This window comes from Schistocerca cancellata, chromosome 10 (assembly GCF_023864275.1).
Source record: "Schistocerca cancellata isolate TAMUIC-IGC-003103 chromosome 10, iqSchCanc2.1, whole genome shotgun sequence".
NCBI lineage: Eukaryota > Metazoa > Arthropoda > Insecta > Orthoptera > Acrididae > Schistocerca > Schistocerca cancellata.
Window position 1 is genome coordinate 204,104,377 of NC_064635.1, and position 24,500 is coordinate 204,128,876.

General features: G+C 44.7%; 1 protein-coding gene across 1 annotated transcript in view; it reads right to left on the reverse strand.

Moving 5' to 3' along the window:
* Positions 1-24,500, reverse strand: part of LOC126106266 (piggyBac transposable element-derived protein 3-like) — a 173,005-nt gene that overhangs the window by 90,920 nt on the left and 57,585 nt on the right. The window lies entirely within an intron of this gene.

Consider the following 24,500-nt stretch of genomic DNA (forward strand, 5'->3'; position numbering starts at 1 on the left):
TTTCTTCCAGGGGTGGAATTAACTACAAATAAAGCCCGCTTGCCCAGAAAGAATATTCCACGAGGTTTTCAATGGTGTGTGGCAGCTTGGAGGAACTGTATCATCTACTGACTACTGTGCTATTGTAGTAGAAATATTCATGCTTTATTACTTTCTGTAATTTTCATCATCAGGTCTGAACGTTTCTAAACTGCTGGATATTAAAATTGCAAGTTATGTACTTGTAGTTGCCAATGATAAGCATTTCGGCACAAGAAGACAGGAGGAACGCCCCCTCGATTCAGCTTTCAGGAAAACATACACACACATGTTACTCATTTATAAATGGCATTTGAATGTTGTTTCTTTGTGAGAATGTTGTGAAATGTCTCATGTAATAAGGGGAAACGCCTGCCACCAGATGTCACAGTTACACAGTGGCAGAATTCTGGCCTATCGAGACTGCAATAAAATGATACCTATACACGTTGGTTGGGAATGTACGACTACCATACCAGCCCACATGTAAGATCTCTACGGCCCTAAGAGACCAGCGCCAGAGAGGACATACAGACAGTTCCTTGCACAGTTGCTTCGCATACCTCGAGCCTGGAAATGACTTGTTTCTAGGAGGACAAACATCGATTTGGACAGTGCCATGATGTCTGTAGCACAAATAGTAGTCAGTACGGGGACCCTTGCTGCGGCAATCCCCTTGATAAGCCATCAGGGAGAGGTGCGACGACAGTGGTGTGTTAAACGACGACATTCGACAAAATAGAGGCAGCACGCTATCTTTTCAAACAAGTCTCAGGTCTGTCAACTCCTTTATGATGGACGCATCATGTGGAGGTTCCGAGTACGCACGCCCACAGATCAGATTCGTCATCATCATACAGATACAGTACCCACCGTTATGGTACAGACAGGGAATTGGTAATGCAACATGGTAACCCGTTATTAACTAAATCTTCCGTAGGTTCTTAGTAGAAAAACATTATAATAAATGCAAAGCAATATATTCCTCATGCACTACAGGATCAATTTATTGAGTTAACCAGTTTTCGGGTTAGAAGGGCATCATGAGACTTAAACTATCGTCACCAAAGAAGTTACAATTTTTGTAAACAAAATTGACAAAGATGTTACGTATCTAGATTGAGGCACAAAACACACAGTAAATGCAATTTAAAAGGTCAAAAGCTGAACAATAAAGAATTATAAAGGGAAAAAACAGGAAAAACTTTAACACTAACTCTAAAACCCTGCCTACATAAAAGTTTATATAAAAAAAACCCAATAAAGTGTTGACATGACCACTTGAAGAGGTATTAAACATGGAAAGTGATACTGAAATCAATTAGAAGAAAGAATTAATAATTGCAACAACAGAATATATGGAGTACATAGGCAATCATGATGAAATGAAAAGGAATGAATAAATACAGGAAAACGGAGGAATATGAAAATATGAAGGAACAGATGGTGTGAGGAGTAATGAAAAACGGAGGATTATGTGAAGTTTAGAATGGGGGAATATTCAGCTGTGTTTAGTCATTTTACATTAAATCGGGACTGTGAACTGGATATCCGTTCTTTTCCTGGGGTTCCAACAGGATGAGATTTTTGGCGTTCTTTTGCAACGTGGAGGACGTGGTTCTGTACCTGGTAGCTGTCGCCCTCACTCAGCACATGTGGAGGCATAGTTCTGCAACCTCCAGTTGCGTCCCTGTCCAGCCAGCCAAGTTACTATGTCTCTGCCTGACTGACCAATATAGAACTGATCACAATCAGGACAAGAAATTTTGTGTACCCCACCGTTGCATAGTAATTATGTCTTATATTTACTATTAAAAATACAGTGGGCTGTGGTGTTCCTAACTCTGTAGGTAAACATATTCTTCCATCATTTCAATGTTTTTTTCTACAGTCTATGACACTTGACATAGGTATGGTATTGTCCACCACTTACTGGCTCCCACGCCAGTAATCTGGACAGTGCCTCATATCCTTGATATGTTTAGGTGGTTGTGCCTCGATCGAGCTCTCGGTGACGAAATCTTTCAACAAAATAACGCAAGACCTCACGTTTCCCGTGCTGTCGTGGCCAACCTCGATGAAGAGCGTGTTCGAGTGGTGACCAGACCAGCGAGTTCTCCAGATCTGTCGGCCAATGAAAACAACCGGTACTGCTGACACAGTACCATCTGTCAGCCACTAGATACAGCCGTCGCCGCTGACAGAGGTGGCTGGCAGCCCGGTCTACTAAATTCGCACCCAGTATACGCCCAGACCACCTACAAATTTAATGATGTATTCTTTGTCCTAAACTCCACATCTACATCTACATGATATGATACTCCGCAATCCACAAAATGATGTGTATAGGAGGGTACTTTCGGTACCACTATCTGATCCCTCCAACCCTGTTACACTCGGGAATAGCGCGTGGGGAGAATGATTGTCGGTAAGCCTCTGTATTGGCTCTAATTCCTCGAATTTCCTCCTCGTGGTCAATACGCGAAATAATTGTCGGGTAAGTAATCTGTTGTCTGACTCCACCTGAAAAGTGCTGTCCCGAAATTTCAATAGTAAATCTCTCCGTCATGCAGAACGTCTCTCTTGTCTGCCAGTGGAGTTTGTTTAGTATCTCCGCAACGCTCTCTCGCCAGCTAAACCATTCCGTGATGAAACGCGCCGCTCTTCGTTGGATCTTCTCTATCTCCTCTATCAGCCCTACCTGATAGGGATCGCAGATAGATGAACAATACTCAAGAATCGGGCGAACAAGTTCCTGATAAGGCACTTCTTTCGTGGATGAGTTACATTACCTTAAGATTCTTCCAATGAATCTGAGTCTTGTGTCTGCTTTTCTCACTATTTGTTTTATTTGGTCATTTCACTTACGGTCGCTTACGGCAGACGCTGTCTCCAGCTGTTTGTCATCAATAGTGTAGCTGTACAGTAGTGGATTCATTTTCCTATGTATGCGCAATATGTTACATTTATTTGCGTTCAGGGTCAACTGCCGGAGTCTGCACCATTCATCCATTCTCTGCAGGTTGTTCTGCAAATTCTTACTATCTTCTGACGTTGCAACTTTGGTATAAACTACTGCATCATCTGTGAATAGCCTTAAAGAGCGTCCGACGCTTTGTACTAGATCATTTATATATATTGTGAACAGCAACGGTCCTATCACACTTCCCTGTGGTACTCCGGATATCTCCTTTACATCTGTCGATTTAGTTCCGTTAAGAGCGACGTGTTGAGTTCTATCTGCAAGAAAGTGTTGAACACAATCGCACGTCTGCTCCGATACTCCGTTAGCTCGTATTTTTTTCATTAAACGGCAATGCGGGACGGTATCAAGTGCCTTACTGAAGTCAAGGAACACTGCATCAGCGTGAGCGCCGCTGTCCACTGCGCTGTGGATCTCATGAAGGAACAGAGCGAGCTGAGGTTCGCAGGATCTCTGTTTGCGGAATCCATGTTGATTTTTATAGAGGAGCTGTCCGCCCCGGTAGCTGAGTGGTCAGCGTGACAGACTGTCAATCCTAAGGGCCCGGGTTCGATTCCCGGCTGGGTCGGAGATTTTCTCCGCTCAGGGACTGGGTGTTGTGTTGTCCTAATCATCATCATTTCATCCCCATCGACGCGCAGGTCGCCGAAGTGGCGTCAAATCGAAAGACCTGCACCAGGCGAACTGTCTACCCAACGGGAGGCCCTAGCCACACGACATTTCCATTTCCATAGAGGAGCTGTTCATTTTCCAAGAACGTCATAATTCTTGAACGTAAAAAATGTTCCATAATTCTACAACAGATTGACGTGAACGATATAGATCTATAAATGTGTTGATCTGTCTTACGACCTTTCTTAAACACGGGAATGACCCACGCTTTTTTCCAGTCGTTAGGTGCCTTTTCTTGCTGAAGCGGTGGACGATAAATTACTGCCAGAAGGGGAGCAAGTTGTTTCGCATAATCTTTTTAGAATCTTATAGGTATCTCATCTGGTCCTGAAGCCTTTCCGCTACTAAGCGATTGTAGCTGCTATTCAGTTCCGCCGTCGGTTATCTCTATATCTGCCATTCCGACGTTCGTACCACGATTGAAATGAGGGACATTGTTACGATCTTCTGCGAGGAAACAACTTCGGAAGACCGAATTCAGTATTTCGGCTTTCTCTTTCTTATCTCCCATTTCTCTGCCGGTGTAGTCGCTGAGAGAATGAATAGATGATTTTGACCCTATTACTGATTTTACATACGGCCAAAATCTCTTAGGGTTTTTACTCAGGTCGGTTGAGAACGTCTTACTTTCGAAATCACTCAACGCTTGTCTCATTGCTCACCTTACGCTCATTTTCGCTTCGTTCAGCTTTTGTTTGTCAGCTATGTTTTCGCTTCTCTTGAATCTGAGATGAACACGCAACAACTAAAATTTTGTTAATTGCTACTGGCCGCACCCGCTGCAGTATTAATAGCCAGCAGTGTAGTTACTTGTTTCGCACACAGCTGTGCACCGGAGTTGTGTGATCACACGTTAGCTACGTTTGTACTGTTGACAAAACATGCTTACGCTTTTCTAGCCGGCACGGTAGCTCAGCGTGTTCGGTCAGAGGGCTAGCTGCCCTCTTTAATAAAAAAAACTGAGTTAATCGAACAACAACGAACTGAAACGGGTGTCTTTCGACGTCCGCCCAGAGCAGATACAACGAACGAAAACGAACAAAATGAGATTTAAAAAAAAAGACCTTGGACTCTTTTTGCAGCACTGTCAACGCCGAGTACCGTACCCTTCTTAACGCAGAATATTCGGCCCCCTCCGTTCCCTTCGGCGCCAGCAGAGCACGGAGCAGGTGCTGAAGGAACAGAGGGCTCTTGACTTGGAGAGAGCAGTGGACACATCGCGATAAGGCGCGAACCCCCGCCGGCGATACGGCACAACTCGCGCTGCCGAGGTCGGCACCTCCAGAACACACGCGTCGCATGAGGTGGAAGTCGTCTCGTGCGCCTCGAATATGCTGTATGGAGCGTTCCAAGTAACAGCGAAAGCAATCATTCTCTGCCTCCCCCCCCCCGCCCCCCCCATCCTCCGACCAGCACCACCCCGCTCCAACCTTCCTTAACCTCTCTCCCTCTCTCTATCTCTGTCTCTCTTTTTGAGCTTGTGGTGTGCGTACTGTAAGACCTCCAGTACACACACCATCACATTATTTGACTTGTCGCTCTAACGAAGTAGGCGAGTGTCAGCAATATGTCTCGTGGTCTTATCGTGGCGTGTTTATCTTCTGCCGTTAGGTCAGACTGTAGAAATGCCACTTGCACGCTTGGAATAGCAGATTCACAGTGACCAACTTTAAACAGAACTTGATTAATTTTCACGCACATTTATTGAAATAGTAACAAGCATAGACATTACGTAACTTGATTCTGGATGCTGATTACAACTGACAATCTGAAGTTCCTTTGGTATTGGTACGTTAATCTTATTCTCAAATATATCTCTGATACTTGACAAAAGTGTCTATACATTTATCTTCATGGCTATGCACAGGAATATGGTTATCTTATTAGGCGCAGACTGAAACTTGACTATAGACTGGTACAGACAAATGTGGAACTCGTACAGACTGTTGCAGACGAATGCAGACTGGTACAGAGTGACTAACCGGAGGTCTGTACACTCGTTATAATACCTCGTGCGTTCACGTATCACTGCGCCAGTGTGATCCGCGAGGAGAAAAGGTTCTACGTTAGCAGCAATCTCATTGGCTGCGTGACATATTAATACGCGGATCGGCGGAAGCAGAATTTGGTCCGTCTCTATGGCAGCGCCATCTCGTGGTGCGGAGACGGACGAGCGCTGCGCCTGCGCTGTTGCGCTTGCCGAGGCGCGCTCTATTGGGAAAGTTGTGTACGTGCTGACTACGCGGAACTATGTACACAACAGAGCTCAAGTTTTATTTTTATTTTTTTCCAATTACTTTTTACTGTCGATGAGTACACCATCGCAGGCGCTCCTGCCTGTGATGCAGTGTCAAGCATAACCCGCAGCCTTGGTCTCCGAGCTGATAGTCCATGCTGCTGCAAACGTCGTCGAACTGTTCGCACAGATGGTTGTTGTCTTGCAAACGACCCCATCTGTGGACTCAGGGATCGAGACGTGGTTGCATGATCCGTTACAGCCATGCACAAAAGATGCCTGTCATCTCTACTGGTAGTGATATGAGGCTGTTGGGATCCAGCACGGCGTTCCGTATTACCCTCCTGAACCCACCGATTCCATATTCTGCTAACAGTCATTGGATCTCGATCAACGCGAGCAGCAATGTCGCGATACGATAAACCGCAATCGCGATAGGCTACAATCCGACCTTTATCAAAGTCGGAAACGTGATGGTACTCATTTCTCGTTCTTACACGAGACATCACTACAACGTTTCACCAGGCAACGCCGGTCAACTGCTGTTGGTGTATGAGAAATCGGTTGGAAACTTTCCTCATGTCAGCACGTTGTAGGTGTCGCCACCGGCGCCAACCTTGTGTGAATGCTCTGAAAAGCGAATCATTTGCATATCACAGCATCTTCTTCCTGTCGGTTAAATTTCGCGTCTGTAGCACGTCATCTTCGTGGTGTAGCAATTCAAGTGGCCAGTAGTGTATCTAAGCGAAGTAGACACGGACGCGGAATCACCCTAGGAAAAATATGAGGTACAAATGGGGAAATGCACTGAGTTACGCGACAGATTATCATTACGCAGAGCCTCTGAACGAGTATCTCGAAAACGGCGAAGATGGCCGAATGTTCACGTGCTATCTACGGAAAGAGTTAGAGTGTAAGTGGAACTACCACTAGGCCCTAAAAGGTTGGACGTCCAAACCTCGTCTAAGAACATCGGGTTCAGAAGCTTGTCTTCTCTCTATTGTACCATAGATGGTGACCTGTGGCGTCCCTGCCGAAAGAGCACGAAGCTGGTCCAGGCACAAGCGTTCCGGAGCACACCGTTCATCGTACACTGCTGGACGTGGAGTTTGGCGGCAGACCACACTTACGTGTTCACATGTTGACCCGAGACATCGTCTATTACAACTGCAGCGGGCACGGGACCATCGCGATCCGACCGTCGATCAATGGAAACGTGTCGGCTCTTCGAATAAATCACATTTTTGCTACATTACGTCGATGTTCGTCTCCACAAACGCCATCATAGAGGTGAACGGCGACTCGAAACGTGCTGTGCAACACGGGCGCAGGCTGGCGGGAGCAGTAGTATGCTATTGAAGACATTCTTCTGCTCTTGCATGGGACCTGTGGTAGTAAACGGAGACGCGCTGGCAGCTGAGAATCACGTACATCCCTTGCACGACAGGTATGTCATCTTTCAGCAGTATAGCTGTCGGTGTCTCGAAGTCAGAACCGTAGTACAGTGGTTTGAGGAGCATTATAGCGAATTCGCGTTGATGTCTCGGTGACGAAACTCGCCTGATGTATATCCTATGGAACCCATATGGAACACTATCCGGCTCCATCACAGCGTAAGCGAATCAGCGGTCCGTTATTTGCGCTAATTGTGTGGCTGGTGAGTACACCTCTACTGCCACATACGTCCACAAACCCACCAATAAATTGTCGGATTCCTGCTACGCATAATCAGTGACGTACTTCGTCCCAAAGATGGACAGCGAAATGTTCAGCAGGAGGTCATAATTTTTTGGGTCATGAGTGTACAATTATTTACAGGAGATCTGATTACAAAAGGCGTTCAAAAAGTTTTGTACAGTCGTCTCTAATTTTTTTATGTTTTGCAGGAGGAGAAGAAATTTTTTTTGAACATACTTGACACATTTAGCTATATATTGTGCCTACTCAATGTAGCCTCCATCAGCTGTGACGCATCTGGCCCAACGTTCTTTCTATGATGTAAATGCACTTTGGTAAAATTTTGGGGATTGACTTTTACACCATCGCTTGACACAGGAAATAAGGTCTTTCTCACTATCAAACGTTTTATCGTGCAGGTGGGCTTTCAGGCGGCCAAAGAGGTAAAAATCAGACGGAGCCAAGTCCAGACTGTAGGGAGGATGAGGAACAATTTTCCTACCCATTTTCCTGATTTTCTCCTGCGTCATAAGGGCTGTATGGCGTTTGGCATTGTCATGGTGTAGTCTGATGAGCTGACCCTGAAGCTGTGGTCTGTGGGTCTTGATGGCACGTCGCAGCTTGTCCAGTGAGGAACAGCAACGGTCCCGGTTAATTGTGCAGCCAGGTTCCAAAAAGTCAATGAAAATGACACCACACTGATCCCAGAAGAAGAAGGCCATCACCTTTCCGCCTGTTGTTCGTGAAAGTGTTGGTTTCATCTTCCGAGTGGAACTCGGATGACGCCAATCCATCGATTGGGTTTTGCTCTAAAATTCGGACAAAAACAACCAGGTTTCATCCTGGGTAATGACGCTGTCAAAACACTGTTTCCACTTCTCAGTAAAGGTCTTCATGAGACCCTCGCACACATTCTTCCTCATAGTTTTCATTTATCTTGTCAATAATCTAGGCACCCAACGTGCACAGATTTTTCTGTACCCTAGTGACTGTACCAGTGATATCACACTATCCAATGACAGACGAGTCATTTCAGCAAGCTGTCGCGTCGTCGCCCATCTGTCATTTTGGATGATTTGATCAATGATCTCCTTATTCGCATCACTCACTGCTGTCGATGGTCTACCGCATCGTGGAGTGTCCAGTGGAGAGAAATCACCTTCTTTAAACCTCTGCAAGCACGGCTGGATACTGCTGCGATCCACTGTGTCCTCCCAATAAACGGGGTGCAACTTCCTGTGAATCGATGCGACAGAGTCATCGTCAGTCTTGAAGAGGAACTCTTTCACCGATCGTTGTCGCAACCTGACATCTACTTCACGGTCCATTGTGGTTCACCCGTAAATAAAAGAAAACACCTCTACATACCAACTTATAGCTAAATGTTCCAAGTATGTTCACAAAAAATTTCATTCTGCTCCTGGAAAGTATAAAAAGATTAGAGATGACTGTGCAAAACTTTTTGAACGCCCTTTGTATAATAATAGAGCACACCACCACATATTACCTGTTGCTGACCTCAGCCACAGTAAATGAAAGTAGAAAATTAGTCATTGCCAGCACTAAGGAGATATCCAGCAAATTCACTGAACACAAGAAAAAATTAAATCCAGGTTCTCAGTCTCAGTACACTTGGCCCTACAGTAGCCTCCGCGTAGTTGCACTTTGACCTCTCGCGCAGTTCAGATTGACCAAGCAAGCCACAGTCGAAAGAGCTACAAAGATTTGTACTAATCACGTCTGGCACAATCTCTCTTGACTGTAATAGTCGAGTACACACACAAATTACACAAGTACTTCCTGGCTCAGCAACATTCCCTTGATTCACAAAGTCAGTAACGTCCACTTCTTCATACCTGAACCAACGTGCGGTGTTGACAGCAAGCCACCGTACTCGAAAGCACGCTGTCCCCGTTGCTTCGCTGCACAATCTTCGTGCTTCGCCTCGTCCAGTTGGCTGTACTCTCAGAAAGCCGCTACCGGTGTTGATTACTTGCTGGCCCCTCTCTGCTGAGGATCCAGCCTGTTGACAGTAGACCAGTCCCCCCTCCCCCCTCCCCCCCTCCCCCCTGCCACATGTGCACAGACTGCTATGACTGGCCATCTCTCTGAAACAACCACTCCGGGAGATAAACAAGACCGGCCGGCATGTCATTCGTGGCCCGGCGCCTTGCGCTATCTTTTGATCAGCAATGTCCATGGCATCGATGCTGGCTTTCAGCTGTTTTAAGTTGCTGCTACTTCGGTGAAATGCTAATAAGTTGCTGCTGCTTCGGTGAAATGCTAACTCGGAGCACATTTTTGAAAATTAATTATTTCACAAGCGGCACTCCAGACCATTATCATTTTTCTTTTCTTTTCTTTCACTTTCCTCCAGTCACAAAATACACTGAAGCGCCATATAAACTGGTATAGGCATACATATTCAAATACAGAGATATGTAAACAGGCAGCTTACGCCGCTGCGGTCGGCAATGCCCGTATAAGACAAGTGTATGGCGCAGTTGTTAGATCGGTTACTGCTGCTATAATGGCAGCTTATCAAGCTTTGAGTGAGTTTGAACGTGGTGTTACAGTCGACGCACGAGCGATGGGACACAGTATCTCCGAGGTAGCGATGAAGTGCGGATTTTCCCGTTCGACCATTTCACGAGTGTACCGCGAATATCAGGAATCCCGTCAAATATCAAATCTCCGACATCGCTGCTGCCGGTAAAAGACCCTGTAAAAATTGGACCAACGACGACTGAAGAGAATCGTTAAAACGAGACAGAAGTGCAACCCTTCCGCAAGTTGCTGCAGATTTCAATGTCGGGCCATCAACAAGTGTCAGCGTGAGAACCATTCAGCGACACATGATCGATATGAAACTTCCTGGCATATTAAAACTGTGAGCCATACCGAGACTAGAACTCAGTTTTAATCTGCCATGAAGTTTCATATCAGCGCACACTCCGCTGCAGAGTGAAAAATCTCGTTCTGGAAACAGCCCCCAGGCTGTCCCTAAGCCATGTCTCCTAAATATTCTTTCTTCCAGGAGTGCTAGTTCTGGAAAGTTCGCACAAGAGCTGCGAAATTTGGAAGGTAGGAGACGAGGTACTGGCGGAATTGAAGCTGTGGGGACGGGTCGTGGGTCGTGCTTGGGTAGCTCAGATGGTACAGCACTTGACCGCGAAAGGCAAAGGTCCCGAGGTCGAGTCTCGGTTCGGCACACAGTTTTAATCTGCCAGGAAGTTTCAATGTCGCTTTCACTTTGCCATATATTTGGGTTACAGCTAATCATTGTTAATTTAAAAGTAGTTAGTTACAACAGCGCACACACATCATTCAGCAGTAGCTTCTTATTACCAAGTGCTTTACGCTTCCATCTGTAGTCTGCTTACGACACAAGCTATCCGCCTCGGAAACATAAACGCGTTCATATTTGCAGAAATTAAACTAGCAGCTCGAGAAAAGCAATCTCTAGCAAACATTCCTGGTACGATTCGTTCCGCTTAACTCCGCGCTAACGAGGCGGATGAAACTGGATACCGTAAGGGAACTTCCTGTTAGCACTCGGACACTATGCTCCGTTCGTGACTAGATTTGAAACAAGAATTCGCGATATTAGTACCAGTAACATTTTTGAAAAAAAAAAAAAAGTTTAAAGGTTACTCTGCACAGCAATGGAGCGAGATAGGAACAGTATCAAGCGAAATAACTAGAACACCCCCCCCCCCACACACACACACACACGTACACAGTGCTCGCGTGCAATCGAACTCCAGAGCAGCTAATAGTCTGCCATGGCGGGGGACCACCGCACACTGCTACCAACGCGGCGGGGCGGAAATTCCCCGGAAGGCGGCGCGGCGCCCCGAGGGAAACCAGATAACAGGCTGCCGCAGCGGCGCGCCTTCCGCGACCTATCGACTATCGATACCGCGAAGTCCTACAAGTCAAGTACTTTCAGAGGTTTCCCCCGCACACGCTTTTAAGGCGCTGACTATAGCCGTAATTAGCTGTGGCACAACTCCTGGCAAGCAGCTTCTCCCTCGATTAATACAAGAGAGTTGATTACCAAATTAAGAGCTTACCGTGTATATATCGATTTCCAAGAATCAAGGAATTTTCACAAAAAACTATTGTAAAAAAGTGAGATGGTGTACAGTACGTGAAGAAACAGAGCCAAATTTAAAATAAAAGCTGTAGCGTAAATAATCAACGAAAATCATATTTACAGAAACAGAATTAATGAAATCACTTTTACCACAACACGCTTCTTCTTATTTTTCTTTGCTTACAACATGTATCACGCGGTCGGCAATGTTTTTTTGTGTAATTAACCTGATCTGATTAGTATCTGCTAAAGAAAAGTCACCAAACAGCCGTATGTTTTCAAAAGTTATCTTATTTGCACGACCAGTCCCGGCTTTTCCTTAATGTCATCTTCAGGTACCTGCGTATTATAAACAAAGAGTATACATGTAGTGTATGTCCAGGTATAACACTTGTTGGCAATACAGAAAATGAGGCCTAATAGTAAAAGTCCTTAAAAACTACAAAATGCAAAGCAGAGTACCTGGGCACACAAAGCAGAACATGAACTCGTACTGGTTAGCATCGAAACTAACTACTTTGATATAACTGAGTTATAATAAAACATTCCAAACACTACGAAAAAAAAGAAATGGACAATATACAAAATCGGACGCAAAACGATTAATGACTGTCATAATTCATATAGATGAGAATCACCATAGTTCTTAGGAAAAATTGTCCTCATTTAGATTACCAGATGCGATTTCATCTATGACATACACAACATGTGCACATCTATCACCCAAGTAATGTCACCGCTAGTGATGTAACAGAATTAGTTGTCAATACTTTTCCGTCACAAATTCAAATGGTTCAAATGGCTCTGAGCACTATGGGACTTAACTTCTAAGGTGCGGATTTACTTGCCCGTTTCGAGGCTGATTGTACAAGATATTGTAGAACATTGTCGTTGTTGTGGTCTTCAGTACTGAGACTGGTTTTATGCAGCTCTCCATGATACTCTATCCTGTGCAAGCTTCTTCATCTCCGAGTACCTACTGCAACCTACATCCTTCTGAAAATGCTTAATGTATTTATCTCTTGATCTCCCTCTACGACTTTTGCCCTCCAATACTAAATTGGTGATCCCTTGTTGCCTCAGAACAAGTGCTACCAACCGATCCCTTCTTCTAGTCAAGTTGTGCCACAATTTCTCTTCTTCCCAATTCTATTCAATACGTCCTCATTAGTTATGTAATCTACCCCTCTAATCTACAGCATTCTTCTGTAGCATCACATTTCGAAAGCTGCTATTCTCTTCTTGTCTAAACTATTCATCGTCCATGTTTCACTTCCATACATGGCTACACTCCATATAAATACTTTCAGAAACGACTTGATGACACTTAAATCTATACTCGATGTTAACGAATTTCTCTTCTTCAGAAACGCTTTCCTTGCCATTGCCAGTCTACATTTTATATCCTCTCTACTTCGACCATCATCAGTTATTTTGCTCCCCAAATAGCAAAACTCCTTTACTACCTTAAGTGTCTCATTTCCTAATCTAATACCCTCAATATCATCCGACTTAATTCGACTACATTCCATTATCCTCGTTTTGCTTTTGTTGATGTTCATCTTATATCCTCCCTTCAAGACACCATCCATTCCGTTCAACTGCTCTTCCAAGTCCTTTGCTGTCTCTGACAGAATTACAATGTCATCGGCGAACCTCAAAGTTTTTATTTCTTCTCCATGGATTTTAATACCTACTCCGAATTTTTATTTTGTTTCCTTTACTGCTTGCTCAATATACAGATTGAATAACATCGGGGAGAGACTACAACCCTGTCTCACTCCCTTCCCAACCACTGCTTCCCTTTCATGTCCCTCGACTCTTATAACTGCCATCTGCTTTCTGTACAAATTGTAAATAGCCTTACGCTCCCTATATTTTACCCCTGCCACGTTTAGAATTTGAAAGGGAGTATTCCAGTCAACATTGTCAAAAGCTTTCTCTAAGTCTACAAATGCTAGAAACGTGGGTTTGCCTTTCCTTAATCTTTCTGCTAAGATGAGTCGTAGGGTCAGTATTGCGTCACGTGTTCCAAAATTTCTACGGAATCCAAACTGTTCTTCCCCGAGGTCGGCTTCTACCAGTTTTTCCATTCGTCTGTAAAGAATTCGCGTTAGTATTTTGCAGCTGTGACTTATTAAACTGATAGTTCGGTAATTTTCACATCTGTCAATATCTGCTTTCTTTGGGATTGGAATTATTATATTCTTCTTGAAGTCTAAGGGTATTTCGCCTGTCTCATACATCTTGTTCACCATATGGTAGAATTTTCTCAGGGCTGGTTCTCCTAAGGCTATCAGTAGTTCTAATGGAATGTTGTCTACTCCCGTGGCCTTGTTTCGACTTAGATCTTTCAGTGATCTGTCAGACTCTTCACGCAGTATCATATCTCCCATTTCATCTTCATTTACATCCTCTTCCATTTCCATAATATTGTCCTCAAGTACATCGCTCTTGAATACACCCTTTATATACTCCTTCCACCTTTCTGCTTTCTCTTCTTTGCTTAGAACTGGCTCAGATGGAACTGAGCTGTTGATATTCATACAAGTGGCTCTGTTTTCTCCAAAGATCTCTTTAATTTTGCTTTAGGCAGTATCTGTCTTGCCCCCAGTGGTATATGCTCTACATCCTTACATTTGTCCTCTAGCCATCCCTGCTTAGCCATTTTGCACTTCTTGTCGATCTCATTGTCACAAGCGATTAAACATTTGTTCATCACTTCGAACTGGAACACTACGACAATCCTTGGAATGGCGCCATACCACTTCCTTCCCAAAGAAAAATTTCAAAGACGCACCTTCAGCCGGGTAAGTCACAGTGACGGTCTTTTGGTACTCTGAAGAGGTTATTGTGTTTGATGTCCTACCTCAGGGTGCAACGATCAACAAGGAAGTGTACTGTGCCAATTTCAAGAAACTGAAGAAACGACTTCAGTGTGTTTGTCGCCACGAAAACGCAAATGAACTTGTCTTTCTCGATGACAACGAAAGCCGTGAGCAGGTCTGCGTACCCGAGAGGAGCTTACAAAACTTGAGTGGGCTGTTCCTCCTGATCCACCCTACAGCTCGGATCTCCTACCTTCCATCTGTACGGTCCAATGAAGGATGCACCCTGCGGGTTGCAGTACACAGTTGGTGGAGAGGTTGTTGATGCAGCAACACGTTTGCTCCAATGTCGACCAGTACAGGTACATTGTGGTCATTCAGGGCCCCCCAGTAAGGTGGCGTAAGGCCATCGCATTGAGCGGAGATTATGTGGAAAAATACGATTTTGTAACCAAACGAGTGAGTAATAATACGCTTTATTGGAATCCTAAATAAAACGAACCTACTTTCAGAAAAAAATGCATTGTATTACTTATTGAACACCCCTTGTAGTTACAGAAAAGATTCGGCGACAAGTATACGAATTTCCGTACAATGAAGATTTGTTTAAACGCCGCACGTTTGTCAATACGCATAATGACAACGAGAGCTTGTGAGTTAACGAGCATTTCGTTCTCATTTACGTATATGGCCGAAAGAGTCAGTGTTCAAGAATTGTGAAACGAACCCTGTCGCCCAGGACCGTGTGCCAAAAAGGATGCAGATTACCCACGAGATTGGGAAATTCACAGGCGTCTATTGTCTGTTGAGGCCTAAGTGCTGTATTGTGCGATTGAGACAGACGAGAAAGTACGTCAGAGGGAAACCCAGTAGAAGGCTCTTGCGGCCAGGGATACGTAGCAGTGTTAAATATGGCGGACCTAAGATCGGCCATAAAGGGAAACATTTATGGAAACTATTTTATTCTGTAGTAATGCAGGGAATGCAGCCACGGTAATTTTAATCTGTCATTGTCCATAAATTTTCATGGTGATCCCAATAAAACTTGAATACTGATCATATCTGTAATAGTTTAGGATTTATTGTTAAAGCGAAATTAACAAGTTTTGTAACAAAGACCTGAATGCTAAAGTCTGAACGCTTTGGTCGATTTTAACGATCGATATTCCATATAAAAGATCATCATTATAAGGACAAACGTTGTATATTTTGACTAAAGTTCAGTCTTGATCACACCATTTATGTTTCAGTGACATAGGCAACCGGTTTCGGTTATTTTTACATAACCATCATCAGACCCATGGCTCCCTTAGGACGGTAGGCGGAGCTCTCCTCAGCTGCTACGAAGTCAACTGTTCACTGGATCAGATGTAAAAATAACCGAAATTGAAACATAAATGGTGTGATCAAGACTGAACTTTAGTCAAAATATAATAATCTATTGATCACTGTATTCCAAAAATGTTTACCAAAATTGTACAAACGTTGTAAATATCAACTCTGTAACATTATTTGCTTAAAAGATATATTAAATTTAAATTATCAGTATTTACAGTTTTTCATCAGATCATCGTTTCCTCCACACAAAACACATTGAACAATGACAGCATGACACCTCATTGAACCATTAGGTAATAATATATTTGTTGTAAAGCTTAGTGCATAATAGTTACTTTTGTTCTTTATTTATTTATCAGAAAGCACATTGGTTCAAGGCTACTGACCGTGGCATTCAAAGCTAAGAAGGAGATTGTATTGGTTTTATGTAAAAGAATTTAACGTTTATTATGTAGTGGATATTATTGTTACTTTATTTGGAAAGTGAAAGTGGTCAAGCTTTGATTACTTAAATATGGTAAAATGTAAAATAACGTAGAATAAGCTGTAGCCAATCGCATGGACGGCTTCAGGAAAGGGAACTGCCCTAGTCAGTTGAGCGAAGACGTGGGGCCGGGGACTGGCAGAGTGACGGTTCTGGTCTAGGCGCGAAAACGGACAGTTCGGCTGGAGACACCAAGGGGTACCGTTCGGATGCAGACGCGAAAGTGGACGGTCGGTCTTTAGGCAGCTAGAAAGTGAAACGACGTCGAATATTTCGCCTTGTGCGGTATTACGGGACTTAGCCTCTGAGCGGTGAGCAGCCGCGCGCCGGGTGTGAACTCTGACCTTTCGTGAAAATGACGAGGTGGAGTATCGGACTTGTGTTTCGCGATGGGATTGTGGATGGTCCAGCTGTGTCAAATGGATATGCCCTCGAGTGTAATAGTAATTCTAAACACAACCACTTTCGCTATTAATTTGCTTTCTGAATAAACATTATTCTAACCAAATCGCAACTGTGTGGCCTCCATCACTTATGGGTCGTTAATTTAGTTCCTGATATTGTTATTACTGTTATTATATGTTATGTTAACTTTGTATTTCGCAAACTTGCCGTCAGCCAGAAAATTTAACCAAAGGTTCACGAGTGTCTAATTTAGGGCGTGTAATGCGACACGTGCGGTTCAGCCCCTAGACGAGTTTGAGACAAGACATTTCGACAAAGAGGAACCGCATGTGAGCCCGAACATGTATGGGATGTTAGCTCGCAAGCTTCGCCGCGTGCTTATGAAAACTGGTACGGTAGCGTATTTATTATGTGGTAAAAACTGTTCAAATAGCAGCATGTAGAGCTACACGCGTATTCGGCGAAGGTTATTCATCTACTCTGAAGACCATGGACGTGTTAGGAACCGCCACTGGAAAGAAAAGCACAGACTTCGCCGTGTTATCCCACAGGAAACGGGTTGCCGCCTCTCAGCAACGAATGTTTCAGTTTGCTAAAAGAGCCCGGAGTGCAAAAATACAGCCCCACATTCAGCACCAGATCATCCTTGAGGAAAATGAAGGATCCCTCTAGGGTCGTGGGATATCAGTTTCACAGTAAGTTGTGAGGAACCTTTTCTCTTTACTCCAAAATTTAAACTCCTTTACTCTGGGGTCATTTTTCTGCGAGCGAAACGCTCTAGAGACTCGACATGTTAACTTTTCCGTTTGAGTTTTTTTAAACAAAAGATCATTTAATTTAGGAGGCTCTGATGAGAGCTTTTGCTTGTATCCGAATTTTAATTCTTTTAAAACATTTGAACTTAAAAATAGAGCTCAAGAAATTGTGAAGTTTTTCAAATAACAGCCATTTTATTTTCGAGATATTTTTCAAAACCCCATCGTGATGCCCCTCCAAACCCATTCTAATTTGAGAACTTCTATTTTTATGGGTTTCAGAGACAAGTGTGTACAACGACTCGCTCAAATCCAGACGCGTCGTGAGGCGCATACATTGATAAGAGCTGCAGCCGCTATTTTTAATGTGTAATGAGATAATTTCTTTGTTTGGAACCGTATGACCGCTACGTTCGCAGGTTCGAATCCTGCCTCGGGCATGGATGTGTGTGATGTCCTTAGGTTAGTTAAGTTTAAGTAGTTCTAAGTTCTAGGGGACTGATGACCTCAGATGTGAAGTCCCATAGTGCTCAGAGCCATTTGAACCATTTGATAATTTCTTTTTTCATACACGAGTGTATTTATAAAAATAAGGTAAAATCCCCATTTTAGTGAAAAACAACCCTCGTACGGAAAAAATTATAAACTTCATCCATTTTTCGTGACTCTTGACCAGAACCTCCCTTAGATCTGTTGTTGAGGGTCTTCACATTGTAACCTCCAGCTCAGAACAGTTTCATCCAGGGCTTCAGAAGTGAATAACAGGAGAAATACGAATTGGTGAAAAGGTCTGTGAGCGCGGATGGAATTTCATCGCCACACAGCGGCTGAATTAATCGTCGGTAGGCCGGAAGCCTCAGAAGTGGCCCTTCGAGCGTGAATAAGCCGTACCAGTCGGGCGTCGGTGCGGCCAGCAGATTTTCCAGGTAGAGCAGCTGTCCGTGAAGACAAAGCGGTTCCCTACAGGCACAAGACGGGAGAGCGACCTGACAAAGGCATTATGGATATAAAAAAAGCTGTAATTGTATGTACTGTGTTCCTATTCGTTTGACACTAGAGTTTTCTTTCAATCTTCCACAATTTATAACATCCGAGTCGGTGAGTCGGTTAAAGGAAGCAGTTATTAATTTATTCAGGTTGTCAAGTAGAGGGTGTTTATAAATGAATATCGAGGTTTTAACGCTTTACAATATTTATTATATTAAACTTTCAGTTGCACTACTGGCCGTTAAAATTGCTATACCAAGAAGAAATGCAGATGATAAACGGGTATTCATTGGGCAAATGTATTATACTACAACTGACATGAGATTACATTTTCACGCAATTTGGGTGCAAAGATCCTCAGAAATCAGTACCCAGAACAACCACCTCAGGCCGTAATAACGGCCTTGATACGCCTGGGCATTGAGTCAAACATAACTTGGATGGCGTGTACAGGTACAGCTGCCCATGCAGCTTCAACACGATACCACAGTTCATCAAGAGTACTGACTGGCGTATTGTGACGAGCCAGTTGCTCGACCACCATTAAACCATTGACGTTTTCAATTGGTGGGATATCTGTAGAATGTGCTGGCCAGAGCAGCAGTCGAACATTTTCTGTATCCAGAAAGGCCCGTACAGGACCTGAAACATGCGTTCGTGCGTTATCCTGCTGAAATGTAGGGTTTCGCAGGGATCGAATGAAGAGAGAGCCACAAGTACTAACACATCTGAAATGCAACGATCACTGCTCAAAGTGCCATCAATGCGAACAAGAGGTGACCGACACATGTAACCAATGCCACCTCATACCATCACGCCGGGTGATACGCCAGTATGGCGATGACGAATACACGCTTCCAATGTGCGTTCACAGCGATGTCGCCAAACACGGATGCGACCATCATGATGCTGTAAACAGAACCTGGATTTATTCGAAAAAATGACGTTTTGCTATTCGTGCACCCTGGTTCGTAGAATCGAGACGTGGCTGCACGATCCGTTACAGCCATGCGGATAAGATGCCTGTCATCTCGACTGCTAGTGATACGAGGCTGTTGGGATCCAGCACGGCGTTCCCTATTACCCTCCTGAACCCACCGATTCCATATTCTGCTAACAGTCATTGGATGTCGACCAACGCGAGCAGCAATGTCGCGATACGATAAACCGCAATCGCGATAGGCTACAATCCAACCTTTCTCAAAGTCGGAAACGTGATGGTACGCATTTCTCCTCCTTACACGAGGCATCACAACAACGTTGCACCAGGCAACGCCGGTCAACTGCTGTTTGTGTATGAGAAATCGGTTGGAAACTTTCCTCATGTCAGCACGTTGTAGGTGTCGCCACCGGCGCCAACCTTGAGTGAATGCTCTGAAAAGCTAATCATTTGCATATCGCAGCATCTTCACCTTCGTGGTGTAGCAATTTTAATGGCCAGTAGTGAATAAATGATATGTCAAATGAAAGAGCGACTCAAACAGTTTTACCAAGAACCTTATAAATGTTCAATGTGAGCATCATTTGTCACACGGCACACATCAAGTATATAGCCGAGTTCTTCCCAAACGTTGGTAAGTGTGTCTTCAGGGATTGTAGCAACAGCTGCTTCAGTTCGGTTTCTTCATTCAGGGAGGTATGCTGGTAGCGGAGGCACGTACACACGATCCTTGAGGAAGCCCCAAAGGAAAAAATCGCACGGCGTTAAGTCGGGTTCGTTGAACCTCACTGTACCCAAGTGCTGGATGGGCCGCAAGGGCCCCAATGACAGGGCTTGCTGTGCAGGGCCTCCACGTTCAGCCGCGCGCTTGACGTTTTTGGCTCTGAGCACTATGGGACTTATCTGCTGAGGTCATCAGTCACCTAGAACGTAGAACTACTTAAACCTAACTAACCTAAGGACAGCACACACATCCATGCCCGAGGCAGGATTCGAACCTGTGACCGTTACGGTCGCGCGGTTCCGTACTGAAAGGCCTAGAACCGCTCGGCCACACCGGCCGGATGACGTTTTCCTTTACGATGCAACGATAGTTATTGAGCAAAGGTATAAAGATATTGTTGGGTTGGCAGAAGAGCCAATACCGTGTTACTAGAGGAGGCCGAAATGCACGCGTATTAACTCACGCAGGCTGGCGTGAGGAGGGCAGAACTATACTGATGTGAGGTCTGGAACATGACAAGGAATGAGAGTTCGGAAAGCGGACATAATTAGTTTGATAGTTAACTTTAATCCATTAATCACGAACGTCGCTCTTGACGGTACATGATTCACAATATTGTCTGTTCAGAATTCATTCTAATTACTGAATATGGCGCCTTGCTAGGTCGTAGCAAATGACGTAGCTGAAGGCTATGCTAAACTATCGTCTCGGCAAATGAGAGCGTATTTTGTCAGTGAACCATCGCTAGCAAAGTCGGCTGTACAACTGGGGCGAGTGCTAGGGAGTCTCTCTAGACTAGACCTGCCGTGTGGCGGCGCTCGGCCTGCAATCACTGATAGTGGCGACACGCGGGTCCGACGTATACTAACGGACCGCGGCCGATTTAAAGGCTACCACCTAGCAAGTGTGGTATCTGGCGGTGACACCATAGATATCATTCATTAATATCGACCAAGGATGTAAACAGAGCAAAGGGATCTAGGGTAAATACAAAATACCAAATTTTTGACCAACCAACCGATTAAGACTTGATCTCAATCCCACACCGCCTGTGCGTGGAATGGCCGACTTCTGTTAGTTGGAAACCGCCACGTACGGGATTAGGGGGATGGGATCAACCAAACCGATTATGACAAAGCACCAAATAAGACGTAGGTTAAGTTAGTAGAGTAGGATTAGATTAGAATTATAACATAGGAAGCTGCAGCGATTACTAACCTTGGCCGGCCCAGTGCCAGGGGCACGCTCCTCGGGGTTAGCTCGGGGAGCCTGGCCACTCCAAGTAGGTTTATACTCACTGGCACACCTGTGACGCTGCAGTTAGTAGTCATTCTAGATTAGAAATAGGTAAATTAAACTGCTCATTGCTACCGTAGGAAATTAACACTAGCTTAGGAACTTAAAGTAGTATCTCATAAATAGAAATCATAGGTAAACTAAAGTATTATTGTTACTGTAGGAATTTAACATTACTTCAAGAACTTAAAAAGTAGCTCACTAACACTAATTGTAATATTAGCTGCAAAAAATATATATAAATTTATGTAATAATTATGGCCCACTAATCATGTTAGGAGGTGGGCTAAACATGTATAATTAATATTGTTGTTAATAAAGATTTTTTAAAAAAAAAAAAAAAAAAAAAAACAGAGCAAAGATGGTGATGGATGTGCAAAATGTAACATGATAATAACAGAAAAATAGTTGGAATTTAAGCGTAAACTTATTATTAAAAGACAATAGGGTAAATTGTTTTTACTAGATTTTTTGTCAGTGGTAATTATTGAGGAAACACTTCAAAGCCAACTGTATTAAACTAGTTAATAGCAAAATTCTTTTCTGAACAGAGTACGCAATAATTTTGTGGTCCACCTGATGTACGTGATCTGGAACAACAGGTTGTCTCTATGGCGAGGTATACAACCATCAGCAAAGAAAGTTTACTAATTGGCTGCTGCGAAGAGTTTCCGCCACGCTACGCTATTGTAGTGTGCTGAGGTGATGAATGAACCCCGGAGTTCTCCGAGGCAAGTGCCGCAATCTCATCCCCGCAGTCTATCGACACGCGATGGCGGACGTGACGGCAGCTGGTGAACGGCGATACTCGCGGCCACATACTGCCGCGAGGCTGTGGCTAGTCTACGACGCGGCAGCCCGCCCTCGTGGTCCGAGCTTTTGTTTCCGGCCGCTGGGAGGGGGCCGCGCGGCGCGCTTTACGACCTACCGCCGTCCAAGAGCTGCCCAAACGCCGCGCGCCGAACAAAGAACGGCGTCACACCTCCAGGCCGTTCCAGCGCCGGCTCATCGCTCTGAGAGTTCTCCAGGGATCACCGGTATATGAAAACGGCTCCCCGAGGACGTTACTCCGCCGATCTGTTGATGGTACGACCTAGTTTACATACACCACCAAATTACAAGGTCATTACGGGTAACTCAATTATATTTCAAGGATATTCGGAGCGCTTGAGAAGGAAATTGAACATGAGATTCTCCATCTATTGGGAAAACATCACGCAAATCGATAGCCAGCTATCAGTACAAACCTAAAGTTCCTGTCAAAACAAGTGAAGGACCTGGAAAAAATGGTCGGAAGTCAATGTAACTTTGTAACACCATTGGTGGATACCCAAATGATTAATAATTTGAGCTGCAGTTTTCTGTCACACAAAAACGGCCACCAGAGTGCACTGATGTTGCTCATGTTTAGTGTAGTTACCAGGCCTGTTTGTTAGACACGGTCTACGCACACTGACGTGAACACCTGTCAGAATCACGAATAGTCACCGTTTGCAGAGCGGACTGCTGCAAGATATGCAGGAAGAGAGTGAGTGAGGTTCTGGAAGATACCGAGAAGGATTTGCATGATGATGATGATGATGATGATGATGATGATTGGTTTGGGAGGCGCTCAACTGCGCGGTTATCAGCGCCCGTACAAATTCCCAACATTTGCTCAGCCCAATCTCGCCACTTTCATGAATGAGGACGAAATGATGAGGACAACACAAAGACGCAGTCATCTCAAGGATTTGGAGCCATCATGACCACAGAACCGTGGCCAGCTGCGCCAAGTTCCTCAGCTGATGCTCCACAGCGGTGGTCTCACAGGCCCTCCACTGGTTTTAAGTCAGGGAGTTTCTCGGCCATGGTAAATTTATCTTGGTGCTCTTAAAACCACGCACGTACGCTGCCATCTGTGTGACACGCTGCACTGCCCTGCTGCTAGATGCTATGGTGCTGACGAAAAACAAACTGCGTCTAGGAGTGGACATGGTCTCCAAGGAGAGAGGCGTACTTGTATTGAAGCACTATACCCTCCAGAAAGCCGAGATCGCCCACAGAAAGCCCTCCGTCCTGGACCCTTCCAACGACAGTTGTACGGTGTCTGCTTCCAGACGGTTCACGTCGAACACACCAACTGCCACCTTTGCTGTGAAGTATAAAGCGTTAGTCATCTTGCAAGGCCACCTGTTGCCACTGTTTGCACGTCCAATTGGGGCACTGGTGTGCAAATTCCAGCCTTCGGCGCCGATGAACTACAGTCAGCATGAGTGTGTCAACGAGCCACCTGCTGCGCACGCCCGTATATACACATCTGAAAATCAAGTTCGCTGCCTGCAACTGCCTCGGACTACTTTATGAGTTGTTTTTGTTCACGATCATTTTTAAAATTCTCAATAATGATGGGAAGGTGACATCAAAGATTCTGCTGAACACGAGGGCCTTAGAGGGTCACTGTCCTGTTTTATTCAGGTACACTAAGTGATCCGAACACTTGGCTGAAGATGACTTACAAGTTCGGGGCGTCCTCCATCGGTAATGCTGGAATTCAGTATGATATTGGCTCAGCCTTAGCGTGGATGACAGCTTCCACTCTCGCAGGCATACGTTCAATCAAGTACTGAAAGGTTTCTTGGGGAACGGAAGCCCATTCTTCACGGAGTGTTGCAGCCACAAGAGGTATCGATATCGGCCGGTGTGGCCTGGCACAGAAGTCGGCGTTCCAAAACATCTTAAAGGCGTTCTATAGGATTCGGGTCACGACTCTGTGCACGCCAGTCCATTACAGGGATGCTATTGTCGTGTAACCACTCCACCACAGGCCGTGCATTATGAACTGGTGCTCGATCGTGTTGAAAGATGCAATCGCTATCCCCGAATTGCTCTTCAACAGTGGGAAGCCATAAGGTGCTTATAACATCAAGGTAGGCCTGTGCGGTGATGGTGCCACCCAAAACAACAAGGGGTGCAAGCCCACTCTATGAAAAACACAACCAGACCATAACACCACAGCCTCCGAATTTTACTGTTGGCACTACACACGCTGGCAGATGTTCACCGTGCAGTCGCCACA